The sequence below is a fragment of the Megachile rotundata genome, chromosome 3 (genome assembly GCF_050947335.1).
Source record: "Megachile rotundata isolate GNS110a chromosome 3, iyMegRotu1, whole genome shotgun sequence".
NCBI classification, from domain to species: Eukaryota; Metazoa; Arthropoda; class Insecta; order Hymenoptera; family Megachilidae; genus Megachile; species Megachile rotundata.
This window is the reverse complement of record NC_134985.1, coordinates 6,872,742-6,887,100: the sequence shown is the minus strand read 5'-3', so window position 1 is coordinate 6,887,100 and position 14,359 is coordinate 6,872,742. Positions and strand designations below refer to the sequence as shown.

General features: G+C 30.6%; 1 protein-coding gene and 1 long non-coding RNA gene across 2 annotated transcripts in view; one reads left to right on the top strand and one right to left on the bottom strand.

The window, feature by feature from the left end:
- The window catches only part of LOC100879238 (uncharacterized), an 84,471-nt gene extending 84,051 nt beyond the window's left edge, over positions 1–420 (bottom strand). The window contains exon 1 of the mRNA XM_076530276.1: positions 69–420. The gene's annotated coding sequence lies outside the window, so the exon portion shown is untranslated. The remainder of the gene's footprint in view (positions 1–68) is intronic.
- A 1,701-nt stretch (positions 421–2,121) lies between these two features.
- Positions 2,122–3,324, top strand: LOC143264109 (uncharacterized). Its single transcript, XR_013037605.1, has 3 exons — positions 2,122–2,331; positions 2,461–2,652; positions 2,744–3,324. It is a non-coding gene; the product is annotated as an uncharacterized LOC143264109 (long non-coding RNA).
- Positions 3,325–14,359: the final 11,035 nt, after the last annotated feature.

Sequence of the window (14,359 nt, the reverse complement as noted above, 5' to 3'; positions counted from 1 at the left end):
AAGAAAAGTATATATATATATATATATATATATATATATATATATATATATATATTTTTTGTAATTACCTTTTCAGTAAATAGTAAAAAAGGCGTTTCTCTCAGAATTTCATTTTCCACATAACTTCGTCGTTGTTTCTAGTACACGATATAATTTCACAAAATTTGCACTGCGCGATCGGAGAATGGAACGCTTCTGTTTTCCACGTGTCTGAGTTTTCACTTCCTATCTATTTTTACCAATGAATTGCAGGCGCGTGTCTAAATCAAGATACCATATGTTGAACGAATAGTTAGCAAATGTAACTTCCATGGATGTGAAGCTTTCTAATAACAAGCTGTTGTTACGATTTGATGGATTTAAGTTGATTTAGGATGAAGTTGCGTAATTTAAGGTTCATTTCTTTAAAGCATCATAACTTTCGAATAAGAATGCTTTTAACAAAATTCGACGCATATCTTAAAAGTAACAAAGTATGGGAAAATATTCGCTTTTCTTATAATAGAATAAACAGTGATAATCACTCAATACGTGAATTACAATAGATTTCTGATACGAGATCCAGTTTTCTTATATCTGAAATTATTTGCATTTTTTGCAAATTAGACACATATATATTTTTTAAGTAGTGAAAAGATAAATCTCAAAGTTTCATACATTTATTACAGTTCATTAGAGTACCTCATTTCACGCTTCAATGATTTAATAGGAAAAAATATAATGCTAATTCTTTTCTGTATAAACTTCATAATCTGATTAGTACGCTTATTATAATAGATATAATAATAATAATAATTTAATTGCATCACTACAGAGTTGAAATAACCCCCTCACTCTTAATTTATTTGGGTCTTTAAATACAGTTAAAAACGCAACCCCTGTTAAAACTATAACTATTACAGTTAATAAATGAATAAAATTAACTATTATCTGTATAAATGTTTTTTAACATACAGACTTAATTATTGAATTTCTTCATTTAAAATTTATTGTAATGTAGTCTCGACGTCGTAAACATTTTTATCACTTTGAACTTTCCAAAAATATTACGCTATTATCTTTAAGGTAATTTACTCTAATATAAAAATCATCTTATTTCCAGTCATCAATGTATTTATTAAGTTCAAAATAAATATATTAAATTTAAATTTAACTAAATTCTTGTGTATAATCCCGGTATAACAATCGCGCTAATCAAAATTTAAAAACAGAAATTATTATATTTAATTTTAGGAATTAATATTTATTAATAATTTCAAATGTGTCATATAACAAATTATTATTAAGTGTAAAATTAATTGTCTGCATCAGCGACGTTCAACTTCATAAACGTGATCGCAAGGGTTATATTCGTTCGGTCTTAAAAAGTGAAAGGTAGCGACGACACAGTGGTGTGCGCATGCGTGACAACAAAAGATGTGACCCCGGATGCGTATAAATACGCGTGCGTTATCCAGCAGAGCGGCAGATTTAACTTAACCAGTTAAGTGTGTTTGATGACTATATCCGTCATGGAGATGTGGCAGAATTTTGTGTCATGGCGACTATATCCGTCATGCGTAAAATTTTGTTACAATTTGATATTTAAATTGTAATTTTGACGGAAACTAAATTATATTCATAAATTGTAATATGTTTAAAATGATTAGACTTCAACACGAAATGAAATAAACAAATAAAAGGTGTAAATGATTTGAGATGGATTCATAAATTCTTGAGAGCTTACTCATCATCGCTTGATTATCACGACACACACTGGTGCGCACTTTGCAAAAAGATCGCCACAGTTAACTGGTTAAGTTGATCTCAGGCAGGACCCCATGCTAGATTTAACCTAAGTTAGATTCAAATAGGTATTTGGAACAGATTTGCTGAAGGTAGCCCAAAAGACTGTCAAACTTCGACTTGCTTAGAATGCTGCATACTTTTGGACACTCGAGACTTGAACTACACTAGCGTGTAATGCAAACTGGTCTTTAAAGCTCTCTGTTTAGAATGATAAAGTCAATGATTCCGAATAATCATGAATAATGAATTAATCGAAGTAGTTAATTAATAATTTACAGTTCGGAGCTAATTCTTTATTATGGACTTATTTTTTTTATTCAGGTTTTACGTCGCATCGACCTTTAGATCATTAGCGTTAGGGTCCTGTTTCCTACGTTTTGTTTGGCTATATTCTGTGGTACATATTGATGTCTTTCAGGTACTTCAGGATATTTTCTATGTGCTTCTGTGAAGTTAAGGCTTTGGTCAGTGTTATTCCATACTAGGAATAGTAGGTGCTGGGCCGAGATATTCTTCCTGCAGTGGCTCTGTTTTTATTATGAGGTACTCGTGTGTGAGTTTGCAATGACCGGTTCTGAGTCTGGCCAAGATTATCCTGTCCTTCCTCCTAATATCGTTACTAGGCATTGTTTCAGAAGTCCTGAGTTACCTTGTGTGTTTTTATTTTCTTAGAAGTACTCCATTCTTTATTCCATGCTTGTCGTTCGATGTGACGTACTGCGACAATGAGGTCTTGGAATCTGTCTGTGGCTGTTGTCTGGCGGGGTCGATGTTGCCTCTTTGGCGGCTGTGTCGGCTATCTCGTTTCCTTTGATTCCTTGGTGGGATGGGACCCAGGCTAAGGTTATATGCTTACCAATGTTGGTAAGATCTGTATAAGTGTATTGAATGTTTAGGATGATTTCGTGTTTGGTTTCACTAATTGGGTTTGCTGTTGCTTTGCTTACACTTATAGAGTCTGTGAAGATGATGGAAGGTTGGTTATTGTTGTTCTGCACGTAGTTTAAGCCTTCAAGAATTGCCTAAGCTTCTGCTGTGAAGATGGATGAGGGTATTGGAAGAGGGATTTTTTGGATCGTGCTGTCGTAGATGATGGCAGCTTTGATGCATCAATGTATATCATTTGGTGGTTTGGGAATTTGTTACATAGTCGCTGAAAATTAAGTCTATGTTCAATGCAACTGGCTTGGTCTTTGGAGAGTATTGTGAGGTTGGTGTTGCTATCTGGAATTTTTTGAGTCCAGGCAGCTTGTTTTATGGAAAATCTATTATAATTGTCACGTGGTTTAATATCTGCTAATTGTTCAGAGCAGTGACTCTGTCTACTCTTTGCTAATTATTAAGCTTAACGATTTTTTCTGCTATTTACTTAATATTAAGTGCAGCAATTATTTCAGTTTGCTAATTGTTAAGCAGTAGCAATTCCTTCCACCATTATTACCATACCATATAATATATACCTGTTGTTAAAGAAACTTCATTCATATTGCAATTTCTGATATCATACAGAATGCTGTGTAACTAATGATGTAACTGTATAGGAGCTGATTTTACTTGAAAAAGTAAAACGCAAAAGAAATGTAGAATAAAATTCTTTTATTTAAGATTTTGTTTTCCATAAAATTGACCTTAAATATTCATTTGATAGATGTACAGTAAGGAGCAAATCGGTTCTTTTAGGAAACTTTAGAAATTAGAAATTTCTGAAATTCGAAAGTTCATCAGTCTAGGAATTTAGGATATTTGAGAACTTTCGAATCTCTGAATTTGGAGATTTTAAAATTTAGAAGGGTGGAACTGTGAAATTTCAGAAATTCAGGAATATAAGAATGTGATTTGGAAATTTGAAATTTTAAGAACTTTGGAACTTAGGAATCTAAAAATTGCAGATTTACAGTGTTAAAAATTTGCAATGGTTCCTTACTTTCATATCAGTAGATTAATTCAGAGTTTCGAAATTTCATGGTCCCAAATTCTTAACCAATGTTATAATTCAAGTGGTAGGTCTTTTTGTTATTTAATTACCATATATTTCTTAAGCTAAACTAGGTTTCCTTTTGAAAGGGAATGCAAAAATATTCTTTTATATTTTCAATTTATTTTTTAAAGTAGAACTTCTATCCAATTGTACCATCAGTTACGTGATACCCCATATATGTAGAAGCATTCAAAACATTAAATATTCCATTTAATTTTTCCTTTTGTATTCAGCTTTGATAGAAATTATAACACAATAAAAAGAAATGAAAATATTGACTTGTAACTTTAAGTTCGACTTCTGTCTTGTAAGTTTTTTTCACGACGTCATAATTCATTTGACTTTTTATTCTTCTTAAACAGTTAAATATACGTGAACGAAGTTAAATTACAAATTTCTCCCTTATTTAGTCAAGGTGTGCTCTATAATTTTGCAAAATTATTACTTTTGGTGTTCTCTATAATTATGTAAAGTTCAAACGGAATTGGCGTTCCGAAGGTCGTACACTCCCCCTTGTTAGAACTTTCATGGTGCGGACGTATTGTGTAGAGATCATACGCCGAAACATTCAGCACAGATTAATGCATAGTCGAACGTGGGTAGACTACAGTTCACGAAACTTGTGCAAACGTCGTAATATTTTCTTTATACTGTTTTTAACTTAATTTCAAATTAATAAATCCTGTTTTTCTAAGATGATGCACCATATTTAACTAGGTTATTTGCATTGGCTTTGAACATTTACTTATTAATTTCAAAAATATTTGTAAATTTTGGAAAAATGAACAAAAACTCTTACGTCTTGTAAATAAATACATTATTAACTGATTTACTTTATACTAGAGCTAAAATTCGGAGTTATACGAAGAACTCATCTTTTTCTTTGGAATATAGAATCTTTTTGGTAGTACCTGTATACAGTTTTAGCTTTTGTACTTTTTAAGTGAACAAATAGTTAATTTACTTTTATTCATTCTTCTCGCTACATGCATGTTTTAACCTGTTAGGTACAACGCCATTATAGTGGCTTTTGCGGACACCATTTCTCTGTATGACGGTCCACTATAGTGGTTTTTGCGAATGCCATAGTTACATAGCGCCGTTATAGTGGCTCACTTTACTGGTTCAGTCGCTCCCCGTTTGAATTGAATGTTCGTTTTCATATGTTTTGATTCGCACTTCTTTGCGTTCACCATGATTTATAAGAGTATTAACAAATTCCACAAAAGTACATTACATGTAAGTCAAAGGTAACGCCAAGTTTAGGCACTATGGGAGCACCTCTTTGCACTAATACATGATATTGGAAACATTTGTATCGTATTTGGGCGGAGATGAACAAGGAGCACTTTTTAACGAATAACTTTATTAACATCGATCTTAAGAATGTGTGGCCGAGAAGGAAGAAGACGGTAGAAACAAAACACAGTCGAATTCTCGCGCGGTTCCCGCTCGGCACCATTCGGGTATCCCCGGTGGTCTTCGTGACCGCGTCGCGCAGTCCGCTCATGGGACTACTTCCCCAATCGCGTGTATAACAATTTGGAAATTGCATATTTTGTGAATTTTCTAAAAAAGTAAATTATCAAAGTTAAAGTACATGTATCATATATTTGGGAAAAATTGTAATTTAATTATAAAAAACTTCATTGCAATGTACTCGCACAGAGAACAGGATTGACAGCATTGACAACAGTGTGATAGCATTGTCACACATTGTGGTGCTGTATGGTTTACAGCACAGTTAAGAACAAGATGCAAAGTTATACAATAGAAATAGCGAAAAAATGAGATGTGGATATTGAAGTGACGTAACAGTGTTCATATCAATTTTCACAAAGTAGGAGTATTGTTACACTAAATGATTAATTCCACAAGATTAATGTATGTACACCTTTCAATTTTGTTCAATAGAATCGATTGCTCTAGGAACAAAGAATATATTAATTTGATGTTAAGTGGAGGATATCCAGTTATTGACCAATTAGTCAAAATTGGATCAATGGCTCTGAGAAGCACTTTAAATATTTTCAATTCACGAAACCGGTTCTTTTGCTCAGAAACAAATATTTCCTGGAATAATTTACTTAGAAACAGATCAATAATACGGTTTGTCAGATTGTTACATCATGCTTCTGAGAAGCACTGATTCATTGTTGTTGCAGGGAAATGTGATTTACACTAGATTTACGGAACTGATCTTAAATTTCTTGTTTCCAATTACGAAAAATTCTTTCGTCAAAATGAAAAAACTTTTCTCAAAATATATTTTACTCTTTATCGAGATAAAGAATCGTTGTATGCATTACTTTACGTATTATTTACTATATGTTTATTTTTATAATTGTTCCAATTATTTGTAAGTGGTCATTAAACATAAATAGGGTCAATAATGAGATTAATGCATTTAATAGAATGAGGTTCTTCAAATTACTCTTACTAATGTCTTTTTGTATAGTAATAATAGATTATAACAATAATCATTCCTGTTATACTCTTAAACTATATTATGTGGAGTCATCATTTTAGTATGCCTTCCTTTTTCAACTTCTCTCTGTCGTTAAATTGATATCAGAACTTCGAAAACCAATATTAGTAATATACAACAACTTACGATAAATAGATTTCTAATTGTTAGAGGTTGACACGAAATACAATTCGTATGGTAATTTATGGCGGGGATTAACGGTTCCCATGACGAAAAACAGTTTTTCTTGGAACTCTTAGTTTCGCCTTGGGTCCTACTTTCACACACCCTGGCTTTGGTCTTCCTCTTCCACAAGGAAGCACGCTGAGGGCGCACTGGAAGGGAAAGTCAGAAGGAAAAGAATATTTTTCAGTTCGGCAGTTCAGTAAAAATAGTCAACTAGATTAGTTCGTTCAAGTTAGTTCAGACAACACAGACAGATTGTAGTAAAAACTCCACGCACACACAACTACACATCCATACACGACACCACCCACTAAACAATAAATAGTTTTCCAAGAAACAGCTTGGATTTTATTTTTTCCCAATTCAGCTATATTGGGTGGTCCTTTGGGCATTAGACGACACTATTGTACAATACCTCAGGAGCATTAGAGCTCTTTTACACAGGCTTTGCCGAACATCAAAGATATAGGTTGAAGAGTTGCCTCTTGTTGTACCTACTATTTGCGAACGGCTTCAGTGACACATCGCAAATGTCATAAACCGCAAGTTTTTAAAGGGCATGCACGAGGTCAAGTAACGTGCGCACCCGTTGGGACCTAGAGAAAATTTCATAATATTGCCAAACTTTCACCGGAAATACTCCTTCACAAAAATTATTCCGTTAGCCTGTAAAGAGCTTTGATACAGCTCCTGTAGTCAGGAAAAGTCCGGGTCAAGGGTAGACTTTCCCAACATCTTGTAGACTACGGATCTCGCAAAACTGCTATTTATTCGGTCTTCCGACAATTGTCGAGTGATCTCCGAATACGTCATAAAAATAAAGTGCACTTCTGAATCCGAACGCTGTGTGGGTTGAATAATCCTGTCACGTTTCCCTTTTATAAGACTCTTCTTGAAGCGTATCAATTTTGCTTACAATAAAAAATTCCTTAAGCACTCGATTCCTTAGGCAGTACTCATATATTCTAATGCTTGTGTAAGTCATTGATATGTTTGTGTAAATTTCAGAATGAAATATTCAGAAAATTTTATTTGAAATAATTATTGATTTATAGTACATTTCATTGTTTGCGTAAATAATTTTAAACCGGTAAATATATGGCATACATCAATTCAAATATGGCGTAGAAGGTTCCCCAAGTAAAAAATGTTTAACCAATATTTAATCAATAAACTTTTAATTACTGTTTATTATGTTGGATCGTTTTATTGAATTTTCATTGCTGACTTTGCAATTAATCTATGTCATCTTTAACTATATTTACAAAACATTTTAATTAAATAGATAACATCTTTAATTTAATATCGTAATTAAGTGAAGAGAAACAAAGCTACAGTCTGAAGAATTGTGCGCAATTGCAGTTCTTGCATAAATGAATGTTACAACGTGACCTTTAATAACGGTTCGTTTTATTGAACTTTACTTTTACTGAAAAGTTGAAATTTCATATAGCATGAAATTTGTTAATTTTCACTTGGGCGGATTTAATAAACAATGTTGAAAAATTACTAACTCAATTTGTGAATTTATAAATTCACAAAAATCTATAAATTTACTAATGTCTACAAGTTTTCCAAAATTTACAAATATGTAATTAATTAAATACTTTTCTTATTTTTTTGTAAATACAAATAATGTGCATTAAATGCTTTTAAACTTTTTTTAAATTGTTTAATATCTATTAACATTGAAAATCATACTTAATGCTGACCGTACTTATTTATTTACAACTTATATAAATTTTTCTCAATAATCATAACCTTTCTTAATTGAAATCAAAACACTACAATCAATATACTTTTTTTATATTAATTTTAATAATCTTCATTTATTAAATGTTATGTAAACAAGGTTAACAATTACAAATTATTTTATTACTGAATATAATCAAATATTAGAATTATTTCGAAATTAGCTCACGTCAATATTCTGAAGTTAGATACATGTGAAAGGAAAACATTTCTCTATTTCTGGCCAGCTTTTAAAATTAGGTGTTCCACACTACCTGCGGTTACCCTACATTACTGGAAGTACCCAGTGATATTAAAAAATGATTCCATAAATCTACAAAAGTTGAACACGAATATTCATAATATATGTCGCAATATAATAATAACGAAATCCAATTTGCAGTGTTAATTTATTACTCCTATCATCGTTTTTTCTTATTACAATTTATGCTTTAAAAGCTGCAATGTTACGTTAAAGGTCAGTGGCTCATATTTGTATAAAACTTTCATTTCCATCAGTTTTACTTTTTTTGATTATCGTTCAATATTCGCGATACTGTATCGTATTTTCGTATCTTGTGAACGAGATCCCCGAATGAAACTGGTATATTAAACTGTTAATCAAATAAGCAATATAAAAAGTGCATTTTCAAAAGAAAAGACTAATCCTTTTACTGTTCCTTGCTGTACGTTCTACAATGACTTTTTGCTTTCTATAAGAAATTAACCCTCCGTAAGGTGTGCAAATATTTGTAACGTATGTGGTCGCGTTGTATTTAGTAGATACATGCATCAAATAAATGCAATCTTTCAAAAGTATTAATTTTATTATTTTATTATATGAAAGTTCTTATGATTATTTTTCTGCTTTCGATTTAGCAGCTTTATCAAGTTAAACAAATTTATATTAATTTTTAAACGTGTTCCTTATGTGTTAAATTTTTATTTAACGGTGTTGTAAATCTATTCAGGGACAGTCTCAATAAACCATTTGTACACAAATAAAATTATATAATAGGAGGAAGTACATACTTCTATTGTGTAATACTTTTTGCTGTGAATGCGAGCGAACATAAGAGTAACATAAAAAAACATAAAAGAAAAGTTGGTTGTCTTGAAAAAACGAAAGAAAGTAAACTGGCTCTCTATCTAAATTAAATGTTCTACCCTCATTGACCGATTTTCAACAAACGGCAAAATTAAGGTTAAAAGTTACATTATTTATTCAAAATATTTTACAAATTTATGAAATTAATCGGTGGATCGTGGCTATGATTTCTATATTAAAACATTAATTACGAATCACACTTGCATATAATTTTAAATATAAACGCAACAAGGCACAAACGCGACGATTATAAAATTTTCTGGCGGCTAGAGGTTGTAATCTGCCAATTATACTTCTAGAAAGAGCTTCAAAAATCATTTGCCAAGATCTACAATAAATCTCCATTTTTTAAAATTATTAAATTTGTAATTATTTTGCAAGAAGTCAGCCATGTATCTCGTTGATACACGTGTGTCTAACGGAAGGTTAAAGAATAATGTTCGCTTCAAAGCGGAATGAATTCAATTAAAAAAAAAATCACTCAAAAAATACAAAGAAGAAAGTTAAGACGATAATCTGCCAGGCTATCATTCTTCGGTTAAATCTCGTTATATTGCATCGGACAGGCATGTGGGAGTAGAAAGAATTGTTGAAAAGGTCATATAAATAAAACATCTATACAGCGATTAACTATCAAAACCTTGCCACCAACGACCTATCGTCCAAAACTTATAACTTTTCAATTCTTAGGTTTGATGATTCAAGAATTTACGAATTTACAAATTTGAGAATTTATAAATTTGAAAATTCAAAAATTAGGATCTTTAGATTCCTTTAGTAGTTCCAAATCTGTAAATTAGTACTCCCTCCGAAATTTATAATTTCTAAATATCTAGATTTGATAATTCAAGAATTTCAAATTCGAGAATTCATAAATTTGAAAATTCAAAAATTAGGATTTTTACATTCCTTTAGTAGCTCCAAGTCTGTAAAATAGTACCCATTTTAATTTTATAATTTCAATTCAATTAACAATTTAATTTGATTTTTAATTATTAATTATAATAATAGATAGTAACAAAAAAAAACAAATATAGAGCGCAATAAATTAAAAATAATACTACTAATTTTTATTTTGAGTGTTCACATAGTTATTGGATTTTTCAATAATTTCCTTACTGGATTTTAAACTTGTAGGTAGGATTCCTTGACTGCAAAGATTTTTTTTCGTTATATGCGTGAGCTTAAAATTATCGCAGCGATCATTCTTCGTTCCAGCGTAACTCTCTTTTTTGTATCTTACTTTTACAATGGATTCATATTCAACCGAAATAAAACAATTGATTTCGATCGGCTGATGAAATTAGAAAAACAGTTATAATTCGTAATAATTAGGTTAACCTAAGAATGGACTAATGTATCAAAACAAATGATATGTCACAGAACATAGATTTTGATTAAGCTATTCGGTATCGTGGTTCCCAAATGGGGATTTAAGTATATATATTCTTTTATCACTTGCAATTTTATATTAAATAAAATGTGCGTAATGTGTGTGTTCTTGTATTCCAATTTTCCAATTTTCTATTATTTTTTGTTTCAATGTTGCGTAACTTATACAAGTATTTAGCATATAAATTTAGAAGGTACATTTACCATGTGATGAAATTATCTTCTGATGTTGAAAATTTGGCAGTTAATGCTACTATTATAGGACAGAGAGAGTAGATTATAACATTTGTAAATTTCTAAATTTTTAAATTTGACAGCTTGAAATCATTAAATTTTTCACTTCATAAATACAAAGTTTTGAATGTTTCTGTATTGAAGTGTTACTGTTGTACATGAACAAGACCATGTGAAAGAGACTTTGCTCAACGACCCATAAAAAAAAGAGCCATGTAATAAGACTTTGCTGTAGGTATTTTTAGATACGAAGGAGGATATCGATGATTCTAAAAAAATGATTGGCCAAGTCTTGAAGATGACTTGAACGTCACGTTATATGGCAAAATAAGAATTAATTACTTTCGGTAAACTGGTTCATCAGTATTGTATAATTTTAAGATACAGTGTGCGATAAAAATGTAAGAGTATCTTTTTAAAGAATCAACAAAAGTGATATTTTCGTTGTTTGTAAATAATGCGTAATACCATCTGTTACGTAACCTCTACTATTTGTTTCGGAAGAGTTTTATGCAATTTTTTAAGCGTTTTTTTTATTGTAAATTTTTCCATTTGTTTTTGGATCACGTTTTTGGCGCATACACATTGTTAAATTGTTTTTGTGCCGGATATACATCAACTTTTTAACGTCCTCCACATGTCTCAGTATTGTTTAAATCTGAAAATGTTACTGGCCGCAGTAAAATGTATATATTTTTAGTTACGAAATAAGTTTCTACTGTTTCTGTAAAGTGAAAGTTAAAATTATCTTATTAGAAAATTAAATTTTGTTTAGATACTTTACGTGTATGAGTAATTATTCAAATATATTGTAATGGAGCTTTAATGCTCCTAAGGTACTGCACAGTAGTGCTGTCTAATGCCCGAAGGACCACCCAATAGCTGAATTGGGAAAAAATGAAATCCAAGCTGATTCTTGGAAAACTATTTATTTATCTTAGTGTGTGGTGTCGTGTACGGATGTGTAGTTGTGTGTGTGGAGTTTTTACTACAATCCGTCTGTGTATTTGAACTAATTAACTTGAACGAACTAATCTGGTTGATTATTTTTACTGAATTGCTGAACTGAAAAATATTCTTTACCTTCTGACCTTCCCTTCCAGTGCGCCCTTAGCGCGCTTCCCTGTGGAAGGGGAAGACGAAAGCCAGGGTGAAAGTAGGACCCAAGGTGAAACTAAAGGCCCCGAGAGAAACTGTTTTTCGTCACGGAAACCCTTAGCCTCACCATAAATTATACCGTACTCTAACATATATTTAACCCCTTAGCTTATAACATCGAGTCAAGCACGTTACAGTTCAAATTTGATAAACTTAAATTTGCGTAAAGATCGAGTTTTGAGTTCGATACCAATTGTAATTTGTATAATTGAAGATCGTTAAATCCGAAATATACCTAACATTTCCACGTTCTTTATTTATTCTAACATTACAGTAATAATTAAGTAACTCTGACTGACGCAACTAGCATTGTTTATCGTAAAATCACGTACAAGGTACATACGTAAAGTCCTCCATGCGTACTAATTACGGTATATTTTTCTGCAAATCGTCACTACAATATATTATTCAGAAAAGAAGAATTTAAAATACTTATGAGATTTATTGACCATAAATACAACCAAGATATCACATGACAATCTCATTATATCCATATGAGATCTTTTTTAGTACTGATTTGAATCTTTATGAATAACGAGAAAAATTATAAAAAATAATTTAAATAATAAGATTTCAGCTCACACAATTCAGCTAAAGGTGCGACATTTAATATGCATCTGAAAATCATAAGCGTATTATTTCACATGCAGTCACGCAATTGAAGAAGAATTAAAAGGCATCTTTTAAAGTGATAAAGCTTCACGCAAGAAGTTACGACGACTCATATGTGGTAAAAAAAATGATCATATCATCTATACGTATAAATTTCGTTCTATTACTAAACTGTTTTTTAACCGTACACGATAAGATTTCGCAGTACATATTTATGACCTGTACGAATATGTAGTTTATGCGATAGGTGTTTATGGATTTGTACGTAAACGTACGGTAAGTTCTTAAGAAATAAATAGTATACACAGGGAGTGTCGTTGCAGAAACGATATAATAGGATTAGATTTAGCATACTAAAATAAAATAAAAATTACCTTATCATCAAGTTGTAAGTTGTTTTATGTTGTACTTTTATGGGCAGATAAGTGCAGATAATAATCAGATATTATTTTACAGTTTTAGGATAAAATTATGGGAATTATAAAATTATATTTTGTAAATAATAAAATGTTGTATTACAAATAAAATAGTGAGTACATTATTGTTAGTGTGAATTGAAGTTGGCATGAAAGTTCTTTGATACATTCTTTAATTAGTAAATAAGTAATTAATTTTGTTTTAATCTTGTGTTTCTAACTGATAGATTTAGGCAGTAATTGTATTGTGATTACTTTTTGTTCTGATTATTGAAAGTAATGATGGTAATTGTTAATGAATTAATTTTTATTGCGATAAATGAATAATTGTAAATAATTTTCGTAATATGTAATTAAAAATCAATAATTTCTAAATATTGAATGTATTAAATAATTAATAATTAATTAATTAATTGATTTATATACTTTTTACTGGAATCAATAACGTTATAAGTTTTAGTTAAAGAACTTTTTTTATACACAATTTTATGTTGCTCATAAACCAGTCGAGTGTTTAAAACGAGGAATATATTAGTAGAATCGTAATAATAGTATAGTCATAATAATAATCATTTCATTATTAATGATTATCCTGTATACTATAACTATTGGTTGAGAAATTTCTGTATTAATATATTATCATATAAATAATTTATGTATGCGAATTTCTATATATAAATGGCAATTAAGTTAAATTTTTATACACAAATAATTTACATGATAATAATAATTTTTTAGTATTCAATATTTCAATTCTTTGTTATAATTAATTACTGCTTAAATTTATTGTTCGATTGAAAGATTTGTATACAGATATATATACTTACAAATTACGGTTTGTATTTAATTATTATAGAAGACAGAGTTTGCAAGAAAAAAATAAATATTAATTATTTAATAATTATTTAATTATATATTTGTACATATATGTTACAGTGAAACACCGAAATCTGGAGAATGTCGACTTTCACCGGTGAATGTCAACATTCGCATAGTCGCTTGGTGTATGTCCGAAATATTTGCTAAATACAGTAATCCCCCCTATAACACGGTACTTTTATAACGCGTTTTCATACAACGCGATTTCATGTCCCTCGTATAACGCGTGTTTCCCCCCCCCCCCATATAACGCGGGGATTCCCACGTTATATTTCTGTACTGCGAAATTTATAATTTGACAGTTCACAATCAATTTCGCGTACGTTTGCACATTGTATCAATTGCGTTCTTATAAAATTAAATTAAATTATTGTATTCAATTTGTGTTCCTAGTTTTTGAATGGTAAGAA